A 15,077-nucleotide genomic window follows, 5' to 3' on the forward strand; every position below is an offset into this window, starting at 1 on the left:
CGCCCATTTTTAAAATTATTGCTTTTCTGATAACTTATTCAAAAAAATACCATTAACAGTGATATAGATGGAATAAGTTCTGCTTTGGATACATTTCACTTCTTTGAATATATCAGGAAATGGAAATTTTGCTGATATTTGATTTTTGAGGCTATTTTTTCCTTCCCAAACTTACAACAATTATGTGTTTTAAATGTATTGTTTGTTGTAAGCATGCCAAATATAACCATTTAAAGAAATTGCTGAGTTTCCTTAGCATCAGAAGTATGTATTTAATCATAATCTACTGTGCCTCATAAATAATACCTGCATGATGTAATTGAATCTCATTTCTGTTATAATAGAAGATATTTTGATTATTACAAGATAGTTACTTCACTTAATAGGCATCTGATAAGGTCAACTTATCCTTTTAAATACAGAGCAGTTTAAATGTCTAACAGACATTAAATATCTGACGTACACAGTCTCCTCTGAAACGAATGCAAAAATGCATCCATTAATGGAATATTGTACTGCTTGCAATAAAATCAATACTATACTGCAACTCTTTCATGCTATCACAATCATTCTCTGAAGAAACCTCAAAAGAAGTGATTAATGTGAGTCTTAACTGTTAGGAGTAATTTATATTTGTCTATGCTAACATGTTTTCTGTATATTAAAAGAGCACAAGAAATACAATTTATTGATTTGTGTCATGAATCTAGCCAGAAAGTACAATGCTAATGATGTTTACAATCAAAATGCAGAAGAAAAGGAAAATGAGCAGTATTCAAATTATATTAATGTTTTGCTTAAAAACTTTTTCTAGAAAATTAGATATTTTTTAGTATAGTCACTTTTGCTATTTTTTTTCCTTATGTGAGACACTTACAAGTAGCCCTTTGATGATTCTGATTAAGGTGAAAATCTTTTTTTTTTTTTTTTTTCAGTTGAATGCACAATAATCTGGTATGTAAAAAGCATTTATGAATAACACCAAATGTGGTAAAAGAAAGTACAATTCTTTCAAAGTAGAGTAAAATTTCATAAACATAGACTTCAGTCAAACTGTGGGTTTCTTTGATGATCAAAAATAATTAGGTAGTAAGGAGTGGTCAATTTATCGAACAATGTTGAATGAGTGCATTTGGATGGGCCTGGGGTACTAACATTGTTAGGTGGATCCATACAATTTGAGGAGTTCACAATTCATTGGTGATTATATCATGTGAACATTTATAATGCACTTTAAATCTAGGAAAACATTGAAATTAATATTTTTTATAAGAAAGAGTGAAATGTTACTTATTTTGCAGAATTACAGTTCCCACTGTCTCTAGATACATATTAATTGGGACAGGTATGTACAGACTCATGTGCATTTATGTATATGTACAATCTTGTTTTTCTCCAGGATTATGGTACTTTGGAGAAGGCAATGGCACCCCACTCCAGTACTCATGCCTGGAAAATCCCATGGATGGAGGGGCCTGATGGGCTGCAGTCCATGGGGTCGCTGGGAGTCGGACACGACTGAGCGACTTCATTTTATTTTTTCACTTTCATGCATTGGCAACCCACTCCAGTGTTCTTGCCTGGAGAATCCCAGGGACGGGGGAGCCCGATGGGCTGCCGTCTATGGGGTCGCACAGAGTCGGACACTACTGAAGTGACTTAGCAGCAGCAGCAGCATGGTACTTTTATTTTTAAAAGCATACAAAAATCTTGAGAGCTATAGAAATTGGTTTACAAGTTTTGTAAGATATGTGGTAGTAAAGGAAAGTGTATCTTAACATGCCTTTAAATATTTATATATAAAACAAAAAAGCAAATAGAACTAATAACAGAGTATAGTTGAATGATAAAATGCAAGATAAGCATGCTAACCTTGTTGTAGTTCATGTACAATAGCACAAAACTACACAATTCTATCTGAACAGGGAATAACATGTCACTGTATTGTTGAACATAAAACCAAGCAGAGTGTTTACGTTTGTAGACACTTCCTCTGTCTCTGATTGGGAAAATAAAAGGTTATATAGATGTAAATTGTTCCTTAATTAAATAATAGACTAAATGCTAATAGTAATAGGGATTTTATGGAACTTTAAGTTGATTTTAGGCTCATATAAAAAAGCAAATAGAATAATAACACATTTGAAACACACTTATTTATATTAAAACATGTTATTTAAGAACTATCATGGTACAGGGAGGGAGGAGGGAGGGGGGTTCAGGATGGGGAACACGTGTATACCTGTGGTGGATTCATGTTGATGTATGGCAAAACCAATACAATATTGTAAAGTAATTAACCTCCAATTAAAATAAATAAATGTATATTAAAAAGAAAGAACTATCATTGTGGGGACAGGAAAACAAATGAAGGAGCTATAGTACAGGGACCAAAAATAGATCTACGTACCTTTGACATTTAATACATAATAAATAGAATACTTAAAATTATCAGGAAAAGGATAAGTGCTAAAATCCAACTGCCTTTCTATAAAAAATTACTATCTCACACTAAACAAACAAGAAATTCTGGAGCAATTAAAAGCATAATACATTTAAAGACTATTTAAAAAGAAAAGAAATGTAGGGGGATGTTTTTTATCAATATAATATTGCAGTAGGAAAGACTTCTAAGTGAAACACAAAATCACGTGCCACAGAAGAAAACTGACGTATTTAACTACATCAATTAAAATAACTGTATGGCAAATACAGCCATAATACAAATAAAGTTAAAAGATAAAGAATAGGATGGGAGATTTTGTATGTGTATGTATATATATATATATATATTCTAAATGGAGAAGGAAATGGCAACCCACTCCAGTACTCTTGCCTGGAAAATCCAGAGTGGACGGAGGTGGCTGGTAGTCTACAATCCATGGGGTTGCAAAGAGTCAGACACGACGGAGCGATTAAACTTTCAAACTTTCAATATGTTCTAATGGATAATATTCATACAAGAGAGTTTCCACAAAGTCACATTGAAGAGCAATATTAAGATGCCAGTGAAAGAAATGGAAGCTAGATAGTTCATATGTGGTTAATAAATATTATTTTTTTAAGTATCATGAAATTTTTAGTGGGGGCTAAAATAAAACAGATATCCCAACTGTACATTTTTCTTTTTAAATACTCACGTATTCTCTCTTCTCACTGTGTACTTGGCAACCTGCACCTACATGAATTTTTAATTTTAGTCTTCTATTTTTACACCCTGACATGTATAAGATATCTGTTTCCTTAAACGTTTGCTTCATATGTTATTTTTCTAGCAATTCTTTTTGCAGAAGGGTATTCAAGAAATGAACTTTCATAAGCCTGCTGTTACAAAATATCTATTTATAGGTAGGCAACTGGCAGAGTTACCATAGAAACTAAAACAGTAATCAATTCAGAAACAATGAAAGAGTAAGTAAAGATGTATTATGAATAGAAAGCATTAAAACACAAAATGCCTCATAATTATTAGAAAAAAGCAAAATAGAATTTTTTCAAAGGATGATGATAGAAGGGAAAACAATTATGGTTTATCTACCAGTATAAGTTTGTGCAACTGTAATAAAGGTTGGCATACTCTTATTTTAAGATGCCATCAAGAAATCAGTTAAGAAACCAGAAAATATAAAACTCTAATGTACTTTGAGAGCTCTATATACTAAGACAAATGACTATTATTCCTCTTTCTTAATTTCCAATATTAGACATATTTCAAGTGCAATTTCCAAATCATTTTGATTTGGCAGGGAGATATCTTGACTCAAAGGCTTCCCAGGTGGTACCAGTGGCAAAAAAAAAAAAAAAAAAAAACCCGCTTGCCAATGCAGGAGATGTAAGAGATGTGGGTTTGATCCTGAAGCCTTGGAAAACTGATGCTTTCAAATTAATGCAATTATTGCATAGGTGTTTTCAGCTGACCTATTTGGTGCACTAATGAATCACAGTTTGAAAGCATCAGTTCTTTGGAGCTCAGCCTTCTTTATGGTCCAGCTCTCACATCCATACATGAGTACTGGAAAAACCACAGCTTTGACTATATGGACTTTTGTCGGCAAAGTGATGTCTGTTTTTTAGTACGCTGTCTAAGAGTCGGACACAACTGAGCGACTTCACTTTCACTTTTCACTTTCATGCATTGGAGAAGGAAATGGCAACCCACTCCAGTGTTCTTGCCTGGAAAATCCCAGGGACAGGGGAGCCTGGTGGGCTGCCGTCTATGGGGTTGCATAGAGTCGGACACGACTGAAGTGACTTAGCAGCAGCAGCAGCAGCAGGTATAGCATAGCTTTTCTTCCAAGGAGCAAGTGTCTTTTATTTTCATTGGCTTCAGTCATCATCCAGAGTGATTTTGGAGCCCAAGAAAATAAAATTTGCCACTCTTTCCATTTATTCCCCATATATTTGCCTTGAAGTGATAGGACCAAATGCCATGATCTTAGTTTTTTGGATGTTGAGTTTTAAGCCAGCTTTTTCACTCTCATCAAGAGGCTCTTTAGTCCCTCTTAGCTTTCTGGCATTAGAGTGGTATCATCTCTATATCTGTGGTTCCCTTTGTAATTTAAAAAGGATTATATTGGAGGACAGGGAGATTTCAGAGTTAGTTCACTTCAAAAATAATTCTCTTAATGAAATAGTAAACTTGCTATTTGACTGAAAATGTTAAAGGTCTCCCATTCATTTTAACACCCAATTAGAACACGGTAAATATGAGAACAAACTAAGTGTGGGCCATTTTAACTAAGTGTAATGAGAAAAAGAACAGTGGTTGGCAACTCTTAGCATAAGAAACCCTAATAATAAAGACAGTCATATGATGACTTTTATGAATCAAATTAAAAACAAAGGAAAATTTTTCTTCTGTTTTTATTTGAGTTTAATTAGAATATTACAGATAGACAATATGTGTGAAAAAAAATTCTATGAAAGAACTTTCACCGCGTGAACCCTCAAATGTCAACAGTATACAAGTTGAGGAACAGTATATTGCCAGCATCCCAAAGCTAGCTTTATACCCCTTAGCAGTCACCACCCATCACTCCCAGGGCAAACCATTATTCTTACTTTTACTATTATGAAACAGTTTTATCTGATATGAAATTTATAGGAGTAGGATCACTCTGTTGGTACCACTTTATCTATGGGGTTCCTTTTACTCAACATTACATTTATGATATTCAGTCAACTTTTACATGCATTTGCATTTTTTCATAGTCATTGCTGTATAGTGTATGGCTATGTCAGTTTTTTCTTTTAAATTTATTCTACTGTTGACAGGTGGTTTTTATCTGGGTTTTTCCAAATAGAGCTACTCTGAATATGATTGTGCATATATAGTTTTTATCAACATATTAATAAACATTTTTGGAGGGTGTTCACTGTTAGTGGAAGGAGAGTCTGGAGATCCTTCCTTCTGTGGGCCTTGGTTTACAGTAAGGATGAAAAGAAGAATCTAAAGTCTTACCCATTGCAAGAAAGTTTATTACCTAAGGAAAGACTAGGTTGCAGAGAATTGGAGGCAACTGAGCACAGCAAAGAAAGAACAGAGAGAACGCAAGAGAGAGGTGGGCCACGCCGAGGGAGGCAAATGGCCCTGGAGGACCAGGGTACAAACTCAAGGCAGTCATTTGCATAATCCAGTCATTTGCATAATCCAAGGGAGTTGTTGACTGACAGACTTGATTGACAGCTGCAGGTTATATAGCAAGATGCTTTACTGTGCATGATCTTCCCATAATTCAGCCTATTATAGTTAGATGTACGTACTGATGGAATTGAGGTGGTGGTATCTGCCAGTGCAGGAGATACAGTAGATGTGGGTGCAAGCCTTTGGTTGGGAAGATGCCCTGGAGTAGGAAATGGCACCCCACTCCAATATTCTTGCCTGGAAAAGTCCGTGGAAGACCAGCCTGGTGAGCTATAGTCTGTGGGGCTACAAAAAATCAGACATGACTGAGCGACTAAACAACATTCCAACAGATACTTGGAAAGAGGCTCAACATCACTGATTATCAGGGAAATGCAAATCAAAACCACTATGAGATAGTACCTCACACCTGTTAGAATGGTCATCACCAAAAGATAAGGGATAAGAGGTACTGGTGAGGATGTAGAGAAAGGGAACCTTGTGCATTTTAGGAATGTAAATTATTGTAACCAGTAGGGAAAACAGCATGAAGTTTCCTCAAAAAATTGAAAATAGTACTATTGTATGATTCAGCAATCCTGCTTCAGGGAATATATACAATGGAAATGAGAATATGCTATTGGAGAGATATCTGCTCTCCCCTGTTAAATGACACATTATTTACAGTTATCAAAATATAGAAACAAAGTATCCACAAATAGATGAGCGAATGAAGAAGATGTGATAGGTAGGTAGCTAAAACAGATGGAGAGATACACAGCATTGTTGTTGTTGTTTTAGTCACTAGTTCAGTTCAGTTCATTTCAGTCGCTCAGTCACATCTGACTCTTTGTGACCCCATGAATCGCAGCACGCCAGGCTTCCCCTGTCCATCACCAACTCCCAGAGCTTACTCAAACTCATGTCCATTGAGTTGGTGATGACATCCAACCATCTCATCCTCTGTCATCCCCTTCTCCTCCCACCTTCAATCTTTGTCAGCATCAGGGTCTTTTCAAATGAGTCAGTTCTTTACAACAGGTGACCCAAGTATTGGAGTTTCAGCTTCAACATCAGTCCTTCCAATGAATATTCAGGGCTGATTTCCTTTAGGAGGGACTGGTTGGATCTCCTTGCTGTCCAAGAAACTCTTATGAGTCTTCTCCAACACCACAGTTCAAAAGCATCAATTCTTCTAGGCTCAGCTTTCTTTATAGTCCAACTCTCACATCCATACATGACTACTGGAAAGACCATAGCTTTGACTAGACGGACCTTTGTTGGCAAAGTAATGTCTCTGCTTTTAAATATGCTATCTAGGTTGGTCATAACTTTCCTTCCAAGGAGTAAGCGTCTTTTAATTTCATGGCTGCAGTCACCATCTGCAGTGATTTTGGAAACCGAAAAAATAAAGTTCTTCACTGTTTCCACTGTTTCCCCATCTATATGCCATGAAATGATGGGACCAAATGTCAATATCTTAGTTTTCTGAATGTTGAGGTTTAAGCCAACTTTTTCATTTTCATCTTTCACTTTCATCAAGAGGCTCTTCACTTTCTGCCATAAGGGTAGTGTCATCTGCATATCTGAGGTTGTTGATATTTCTCCCAGGAATCTTGATTCCAGCTTGTGTTCCTTCCAGTCCAGCATTTCTCATGATGTTCTCTGCATATAAGTTAAATAAGCAGGGTGACAGTATACAGCCTTGATATGCTCCTTTCCTGATTTGGAACCAGTCTGTTGTTCCATGTCCAGTTTTAACTGTTGCTTCCTGACCTGCATACAGATTTCTCAAGAGGCAGGTCAGGTGACCTGATATTCCCATCTCTTGAAGAATTTTCCAAAGTTTGTTGTGATCCACATAGTCAAAGGCTTCGACATAGTGAATAAAGCAGAAGTAGATGCTTTTCTGGAACTCTCTTGCTTTTTTAATGATCCAACGGATGTTGGCAATTGGATCTCTGGTTCCTCTGCCTTTTCTAAATCCAGCTTGAACATCTGAAACTTCATGGTTAACATACTGTTGAAGCCTGGCTTGGGGAATTTTGAGCATTTCTTTACTAAAATAGCCTCCAACTCTTTGTGACCCCATGGACTGAGCACATTCATGGAATATTTAAGAGGAGTTAATGAGTCCAATATTGTCACTCTGCTTATTTAACTTTTATGCAGAGAACATCATGAGAAACGCTGGGCTGGAGGAAGCACAAGCTGGAATCAAGATTGCCGGGAGAAATATCAATAACCTCAGATATGCAGATGACACCACCCTTATGGCAGAAAGTGAAGAGGAACTAAAAAGCCTCTTGATGAAAGTGAAAGAAGAGAGTCAAAAGTTGGCTTAAAGCTCAACATTTGAAAACAAAGATCATGGCATCTGGTCCCATCACTTCATGGGAAATAGATGGGGAAACAGTGGAAACAGTACCAGACTTTATCTTTTTGGGCTCCAAAATCACTGCAGATGGTGATTGCAGCCAGGAAATTAAAAGACGCTTACTCCTTGGAAGGAAAGTTATGACTAACCTAGATAGCACATTCAAAAGCAGAGACATTACTTTGCCAACAAAGATCCATCTAGTCAAGGCTATGGTTTTTCCAGTGGTCATGTATGGATGTGAGAGTTGGACTATGAAGAAAGCTGAGTGCCGAAGAATTGATGCTTTTGAACTGTGGTGTTGGAGAAGACTCTTGAGAGTCCCTTGGACTGCAAGGAGATCCAACCAGTCCGTTCTAAAGGAACGGGTGTTCTTTGGAAGGAATGATGCTAAAGCTGAAACTCCAGTACTTTGGCCACCTCATGCGAAGAGTTGACTCATTGGAAAAGACTCTGATGTTGTGAGGGATTGGGGGCAGGAGAAGATGAGATGAGGGGACAGAGGATGAGATGGCTGGATGGCATCACCGACTCAATGGACATGAGTCTGGGTGAACTCCGGGAGTTGGTGACAGACAGGGAGGCCTGGCGTGCTGCAATTCATGGGTTCGCAAAGAGTCAGACACGACTGAGCGACTGAACTGCATGAGTCCAATGGCCACAAAAAGTTACTTCAGTACAAGAGAATGTGAGGTGTGTGCATGTGCTAGAGTAGGGAAAGTCCTGCCAGTTGGTGGGTGGGGGGTTTTATGCCCCCTGACTATTTTTGGATTACTGTGGGCATGTTAGGAGCAGGGCTGGTAAATTGCTTGGTGGGATTAGGCAGCTATTGACTGGATGGTTAGCTGAAGGGTCTGCCTCTCCTTACAGTCAGGTAACTTCCTACTTATCATTCACTAAGGAAGTAAACTGCTGAGTCATGTGTTACATGCGTATTCAACTATAGCTATCACTTTGAAGAGCAGCTCTTCAAAGTAGTTAAACCACTTTAAATTCCCATCAACAGTAGATGAGGGTTCTGGTTGTTCCATGTCTTTGAAATACTTGGCATCTTCTGCCCTTTTCTTCTAGCTATTCTATTGGGTGTGTGATGAATTCTCATTGTTTCTAATTAGCACCTTGCTAATATGTAATGAAATTGAAGGCTTCTGCATATGGTTTGTAGACACATGGATCTCCTTGTTGTGAAGGGCATACTGCAACAACGATTGCTTCAGGAGGGAAATCTGTAATTTGGTGTACATATTAATGACTCTACATTTTAATGAATATCCCTGGTGGTGATTATGATAGTATATAGCAACGTTTGCCATCTGTATTCACCATCAGGACAGGGATTGTATTTTTGTTACCATTGTATTCTGGTATCTAGCAGAGTGCTTTGTTTTAGATAACTGGCTTTGCAGTTAAATATGAACATTTTAAACCATAAATTTCTTTATAAGTACTGCATCAGCACTACTTTAGCTACATCCTGCTAGTTTTGGTCTATTATGTTTTTATTAGCACTTAATAGGAAATATTTTCTAATTTCCCTGTGGTTTATTCTTTGCTCCATCAGTTACTTAGAAGTTAATTTCTAAATATTTGTAGATGTTCTAGATATCTTACTGATTTTTTTAATTAAATGCAGTTATGATATGAAAACACATAATTTTAGTTTTTAAAGATTTATCCTGATTTGTTTTATGGCCCAACATGTGGTCTGTCTTAGTGAGCATTTCATAGTACACTTAAAAAGTATATTCTGCAGTTTTGTATAATGAGTAAACATTAGTTAGGTCAAGTTTGGCAATGTTAAATCAAAACTTCAATGTTGTTACTGATTTTTTTTTTTTGCTTGTTCTATCAATTACAAAGAAACAGATGTTAAAATTACTACCTGTGAATGTGGATTTGTTGATTTCTCCCTCTTGTCCTGTTAATTGTTTTTTAAGTCTTGAGGCATTGATCTCTGGCTTGGTTCATCTGGCTGGGCTGGTTATCAGTACCTTTAGTTCTCTTCTCTTGTGCCAGTCAGATTTCACAAAATGAATTTTTCAGTCTTTGACCTGGAGATTATTAGTCTATCTGTCATCATTTCTGAGATCCCAATGAGAGAAAAAGTTGGGTTTTCAAAATTCAGTATATCACCTATAGACTTTGACTTAACTCAGCTTTTAATATGGATTTCTGCCCCTATCTGTGGTGTGCGCTTCCAAGGGACAGACTTCTTAACCTTCTCAAATAAGCTTCTGTGTCACCATCTCAAAGACAAATGTTCAGTCTTCTGCAGAGGTTGGGAATGGATGGTAAAGAAGATTATTTGATGACTCTTGCTGATTCTTAAACAGCCTCTTGTTTTCAGCCTCATTATGTCTCCAGTTTAAGGGTAGCTGGTACTATAATTTCAGGATGTGGTAGAGGTGGTACAGAACAAATTAGGTTGCTTCTAAGTTTCCAAAGTTTTGTTGCAGAGCTGATGATTGTATATGAAGGAGTTAGTTGCTGAAAGTATGCAAATTGAGACTATTGCAGTCTACAGCTGTGTTATTGCTGAAATTCTAGCATCATATATTTAGTTTCCTATGAATATTTATTTGTTTACTTAAATAAAAAAAATGTTTCTCCCATTTCTAAATGATTTCAATCAACACATTATTTTGGGGAGATTATAAATCTCCCTTTTAAATTCAGATTGCCCTGGGTAGGAAGTGTAACACACTGACCTCCTCGTTAGTCATTTACATTATATTTCAAAATCACTGAACCAGGCACATGTGGCAAACAAATGGTAAACCAGCCAGTTAGGACTGGGAGTGTGGGCAAGTAACTACAAGAAGGAATTTTGGAACATTGAAGCTTGCAAAGTGGGGACCTAGAGCAACTGGGGTAAAGAAGGGCTAGAGTGATGTCATGGGTTATGGATGAGAATTGACAGAAGACAGAGTTTTATGATAAGTTGGGCATAGAGAGAGAGGAAAGAAGAAGAATTCAAAGATAATTCTGAGATCCAGGACTTATCTGTTGTCAGTATTTAAAAAACTCCTCTTCAAAAGCTATAAGCAGAAATTTTAGCGTTCACCTGAGAATTATTTTTCTAAAATGAAATTTTTCCTCTGGACCTTTAAAATATAAATACAGATCAGATTTTCTTTCTTATATTGATTATCAGGAGTTGTTTGTAAGTTACCAATTTTTCTTTTAAATTGAATTTTTTGCTATTAATTCATCTTGTAAATTTAAAAATCTTTAAAAAGTTATGTATTACTTTATTATTATTTTTTGATTCTTCAGGCTCTCTGTTAAGTACTTAATGTGTTTACAGTTAGATGTACTACAAAGTTAATATTTTAGAAAAAGTGATTATTTTATAATACTTTAAATTTCTCCTAGAATATTTGTGCTTTTGCTGGCTTTTCCCTCCATATTCGAATAGTACCAACCAAAATTTTAAAAAATATAGTTAATATACTGATTTAAAGTATTTTTGTTTTCAGAGACCAGACAGTTAATTTTTGTATGCTAGTCTATCAAGGAAATGGCAACCCACTCCAGTGTTCTTGCCTGGAGAAACCCAGGGACGGAGGAGCCTGGTGGGCTGCCGTCTATGGGGTCGCACAGAGTTGGACGTGACAGAAGTGACTTAGCTTAGCAGCTATCACTATGGAAGGTTTTAGATATGACTTTTGAAAATGCAATTGAATTAGGTAAATGTGTTGCTCATAACACTCTGGTGGTGTGAGTTCAGTTTCCCTTCAGGCAATACTCTAGCTTTAACAGGTTTTTTCCCATGGTTATATTCGTTCCTATGGAAACTGACCTCTTTTGTCCTCTTCTCTTTCTTTTTATCCCTTTAGAAACAGGTTACAGAAGCAACAGCCAGGAGGAAACATGAAATATTCATACCATCACTACTTAGAAGCTTCTGCTAACATACTAACAGCCATATGTTTTCTCTTACAGGCTATGCACAGACATGCACAAACCCACATGCCACAGATTTATATATGTTTAACAATCTAGACCACAAGAACTGGAAAAATTCCTCTGATTTGTTAATGAGGCTACCCACTGATGATGCTCCAGAGCCTTGAAAGCATGTGAGGAAGTGGCCAGGATATGGATAACAGAGCTGAAAGGTGATGATTATTCACTGGGAACATCTCAGCTCTGAAGACTGCATGAATGTGGAGGCTCCTGCCATGCTCCTGGTGTATGTCAATTAACAAAATGTTAGAAATGGATCAAAAACTCAGTTTAGAGAAAGGAATCCTGATCTGGATCATCTTGGATTTTGAAAGAGTCCCTTATGTTTTTCCCCCAAGACTGCTTCTAAGGGATTCTAAACAAACTGTGGTATTTTTTTTTAACCAATAATAATAATAATAAATGAGAAACAGAATTCATATTAGAACAAGGCCTCTGTTCAAAGGTCCATTATCAAATGAAGCAATATATTTTTTTGCTATTGATAAGGAAATTTCCAAGCTAATTTCCCTAGATGGGATTTTGATGGATTAAATTTCTTGCTCCACTTATCTCCACATCTAAATGTGTCCTCCAGACTGAGTTGGACATTTTTGAGCCAGATACTCACCAAGAAGGGAAAAAAGTCAGATTCTTGTGGCATACCATCACATACATAGTTGCAATCCCAAAATCTGGCCTGCCAGATTAACAAACTCACTAACAAGCTCACTAGTTAGTGAGTTTGACAGTCTTCTAACTTCTTAAAGTTTCTGTCTCTCATTTTTCAAATTGAAACAATAATACCTAAATTGTCAGGAGAATTTAATAAATTCATACAGATGCTTTTGAGTTTCTCCAACACCAATGCACTTTAGTTGACACTCCAGAAATACAATGGAAAAACATAGTTCCTGTTCTGATGAATACTGCCCAGTGGAATGTTTTCCAAGTGTTAGGTGAATAATTATCACCTGGGGTACTTATTAAAATGTAGGGTTGTTAAGATAATGGCTCTAGGGGGCTGGGAAAGAACTCCTTACTGGTGCGGAATGGAGTCTGCTCTATGTTCTCCCTAAGTGCTGACTTATGCAGTGACTAACATTAGTCCAATTAAACCAACAGTGCCTTATGGCTGGATTTTATATTTCTTAAAGTCCTGCTCTAAATGACATTTTCTTTGTTACTATATAAATACATGTATTTAATATTTGAGCAGTAGATTTATCATTAATAAATATCAAAAATCCTATTCATTGGGCTTCCCAGGTGCAGTGGTAAAGAATCCACCTGCCAATGCAGGAGAAGCAGGAGATGTGGGCTCAATCCCTGGGTTGGGAAGATCCCCTGGAGTAGGAAATGACAACTCACTCCAGTATTCTTACCTGAAGATTCCCATGGACAGAGGAGCCTGGTGGGCTACAGTCCATGGGGTCACAAAGAGTCATACATGACTGAGCATGAAGACTAAACCAAGGAAAATAATATCACAAAAACTAATGAACACTTATTCTTAAATATCAAGAAATTAAAAAATTCTTCCCAAGAAGAAGCAATATAAAAATTCAAAGAATTATAAGAAAATATAAGAGAATGAAAATTGAGATAGCAGTGCTTAGGAAAGAAAGGAAGGAAACAGAAATATTCACAGTAGAAAGAGACAGAGAGAATTCAATAGTTAATTGGTGAATCAATGGTTCTATCTACAACTCATTTGATGGGAAAATCTCAAAGTGTCCAAATTTAAATTTCTTGGTGGCACTTGGGGAGCCCACATCCTCCCAGAACCTCACTTCCTAGGACATTATTCTAACACTTAGAGCTTAATAAAAGATAGGTGAAATCGGCTGAACTGGCCCATGTCAGTAATACATGAGAGATTTGCTCAATGGAGATTAGGAAAAAGAAAAGGTGTTTCAATACTAAAGAAATCGAAGCAAAGTGAGAAACTAAGGCAATGAATTAAGGACCTTTATGAAGAGTTTAACTTCCTAGATTCTTCTTTCTTTAATTATAGGAAATTAATGTTTAGCACAAAAGCTTTAATATTTTTATCTTCCATGTTTATAAGTTCACTTGATTATATCAATATAGACTCATGTGATAGTGTGGGGAACAAAAGAATGGAGCCATAACAAGCTGCCTCTCCTCACTCTTCCTCCCATTAAACCTAAGTGAAAAGAACAGTGTTGTATTAAGCCACCATGTCTAATCATCCTTGGTGGTGACAAGCAGAGACGTAAGCATACATCAGCACAACAGGCTGAGAAGCAACTGGTGGGTGGATAACTCAAGATATGATCTGAGAGAACAATATTCCAACAAAAATTATTTTAAAAACTATGGCTGATTCATACTGAGGTTCAACAGAAAACAGCAAAATTCTGTAAAGCAATTATCCTTCAATAAAAAATAAATTAATTAAAACACACACAGACAAAGACAGGATCTGAGATAACAATCTGCCTTTATTTCCTAAAAATACTACCACATGATGCTTAAAAATGATCACAAAAGTGACAGCTGGGGTATGATTTATAGTCTTATTTAATTCTCCCAACAAACCATCCTTTTGCTAAATTTAGATTTAACAAAATAAAAGCAGAATTCTCAGAAAGGGTAGAAGAGTTGCTCAAGGTCACAGAATTGTTGAGTAATTGAGCCAGGGTTGTACTCAGTGTTCTCCGTTTCTCACAAGTTGTGTTTACTTTTCACCACTTGTGGCAATACCATAATAACTGATAAGAAAAAGGAGTGAAATATATAGCTTAGATTAAAAAAAAATATATATATATATAGCTTTTACCAAAATATAGCTTAGCTTATATTTTTTTGCTTTGCTTTGGTAGTTGTAGTGGGGGAAAGACAGTTTGCTACTACTAAGACGGAGAAATAAATTTGGGAATATAAATCAGAAAATGTATTCTGAAAATGTTAAATTTGAGACAATTATAGGTATGTAAGCAGAGATATCAATCAACTAGTCAGTTGCTTATTTGGTTCTAGAGTTCTAGGAGAGATGAAGACTAGAGATAAAGAAATCAGAAAACAATGCTCAAGATTAAGAACAAATATATTGCCACTGCCACAGAGTGTTTTAAATGATTTGCATATATTTATTTATTTAAT

This window comes from Bos taurus, chromosome 3 (assembly GCF_002263795.3).
Source record: "Bos taurus isolate L1 Dominette 01449 registration number 42190680 breed Hereford chromosome 3, ARS-UCD2.0, whole genome shotgun sequence".
NCBI classification, from domain to species: domain Eukaryota; kingdom Metazoa; phylum Chordata; class Mammalia; order Artiodactyla; family Bovidae; genus Bos; species Bos taurus.